Source organism: Anarrhichthys ocellatus, unplaced genomic scaffold, assembly GCF_004355925.1.
Source record: "Anarrhichthys ocellatus isolate YVR2014 unplaced genomic scaffold, GSC_Weel_1.0 scaffold7, whole genome shotgun sequence".
Lineage (NCBI taxonomy): Eukaryota > Metazoa > Chordata > Actinopteri > Perciformes > Anarhichadidae > Anarrhichthys > Anarrhichthys ocellatus.
Genome location: NW_022280037.1, coordinates 11,049,086 through 11,051,309, shown reverse-complemented (window position 1 = coordinate 11,051,309; position 2,224 = coordinate 11,049,086). Strand labels below are relative to the sequence as shown.

Here is a 2,224-nt window from a genome sequence, read left to right as displayed (position 1 = left end):
GTTTGCTCAAAGGAAACGAAAAGGGGGGATTTGCAGCTGCAGACAGGATCGCTTTGCATGAGTTCCGCATCATTTTGTGCCAATCAAGACATGAAGCTGACGTGGTGGATGAGCAGGGCATTGCTGGCATGGTAATAACACAACAATAACATGGTACGTTTCTTAAAGAATTCCTTACTTTAGCTTTTTACCATGGTGCTAACCCTAACACGACATTCTTCGCTTTTTTTCCACGAGGGTACCAGGTTAGTTTTTGGGCAAAAGGTATTTGCTGAAGTCCGCAGGGAACACGATAAAAAAAGAAAGAAGTGTGCAAACATTTAAAGTTGTAAATCGCTTACCCATTAAACATGTTTGGTCACATCATGCAAAGAGAACAATGCCTCAACTAGCAGAATAAAACAATGTATCATATTTCACGGCAACATTCCCTGTCGTAACCATTAAGAGTGTGAAGGATTTTAAAAAACGGGATAAAAAGTATCAAACCAGTGAAGCAAAACCCACCTTTTTTTTAAATGAGAAAACAAACTATTCCTTTTAAAAGTGTTAATCCGAACTGGTTACTTTGGCGTTCTTTCAGAAAAACAGGATGAACGGAAATCCACAGATTGGAAATAGCTCAAGAACTTTCGGATGAGTGTCGCCTTTTCGACTGGAGCCACATTCTGTCCCCGCTGGAGCCGTAACAAGTAGATAGGAATACATGTGCGGTGGGTTGGAAGCGGAGGAGGGGGAACCGGGATTAAGAGGAAGATTTTAGATCAACGACGCTGATACAAAACAGTTAAAGGCAAAGAAAATAATTTAATAAACACCCAACGTACTCATTAGTATACTTCACCCTATTAGTGTGTGTGCTTATGCCCTCTAATCTAGAGAATAGCCTTGCACCCTCCCTAAAGAAATCCACACTTGGTATCGCCCACGGCTGCCTCTCATTCCATTCCTCCCGACTGTGCTGGACTGGAACTCTGCCGCATTCATTTTGGAAGTTGGCGGGGAGAAATAATGACGGCGTCGAACGTATGCGTATGCAATTTTAAAAGTTTTGAGGTGTAGGGCAGTTTACTTTCACACCCTGCAGCTGGCTTTCTTTAATATGCCCTTTTTTGACCGGGACCATTATGAAAAATGTAGTAACCTCTGTAATAAATCGTTTAACAAGGGTAAAGGAAGGATACCAAGTCCCCATTATAAAATACCCAATCATATGATATTATAAGACATAAAATTATCATAATGCAGAAGTAAAAGTTTAACTGCCTATAAAGGCCTAAATATTGTAGCAGGTTACGTGAGTTTTGTTGGGTCAAAGTCAAATTGACTTTAAACCAAATGTCAGTCTAATTAAATGCTGTTAAATAGCATCAATTAAGAGACGAAAGTTCACAATGATATGCACATCATATCTGCTATTATTGATTGGCTTATTTCAGAATCAGGTTCATTGCCAAGTAAGCTTCAGATACAAGGATTTTGTATTTTGCTGCATAACAATGAACATATTAAGAAGAAAAAGCAAGTACTACAAAAGTCAGGAATCATGACTATCAAATAGAAAAAAGACTGTAATAAATATGAAGAAGTTGTAAAAGTTTACAGTTTTGTACCGTATTACAACATCAAGGCTACTGAATCATTGATGGTCTAGAATAAACAAGCAATTGCGGACTGTGTTTTTGTGTCTTCCAATCAAAACCTGTAGTAAGCCAGCAAGTAGTTAAACCAGGAAAGTGGGAATCCAAGAGGATGCTATGATATTAAAGTGCTGCCAACCTTAAGGCTCTGAGTGGACACCCGCTGTTCCATGCCTCATCTCCATGTTTATTAAGATTAATCAGAGTGGACCTTTATGTTTCTCCCTAAAGCCCTGTCCTCCCTATTCATGATGTCAGCCATTGGTTTAAAAGCGGGGAGCGCCCCTCTTAGTTGACATGGTGACCTGTAATTAGTGCTCGGGGGCCGGGACTCTGCTCAAAACTGCTTGTCAGAGAGAGAAATGGAGTGCCAAACATGAAAAGGGGCGCGGAAGTGTGCCTGGACAAGTCAGGATAAACCCCCTCTGGCCGGCATTGCACACGGCTTTGAAGTGACATCAGAAAGGGACCCGTGAACAACAAAGCTTTACCAAGAGACCATTATCTTCAAAAAAAGAAGGGGGGAAAAAAAAGAAACTGCAGTCCACAAATCCCCAATCCATGAATCAGACACCGAACTGATC

At 40.7% G+C, this 2,224-nt stretch overlaps 1 protein-coding gene across 1 annotated transcript in view; it reads right to left on the bottom strand.

Moving 5' to 3' along the window:
- The window catches only part of frmd6 (FERM domain containing 6), a 22,109-nt gene extending 21,330 nt beyond the window's left edge, over positions 1-779 (bottom strand). The window contains exon 1 of the mRNA XM_031847366.1: positions 508-779. The gene's annotated coding sequence lies outside the window, so the exon portion shown is untranslated. The remainder of the gene's footprint in view (positions 1-507) is intronic.
- Between the last annotated feature and the right edge of the window lie 1,445 nt (positions 780-2,224).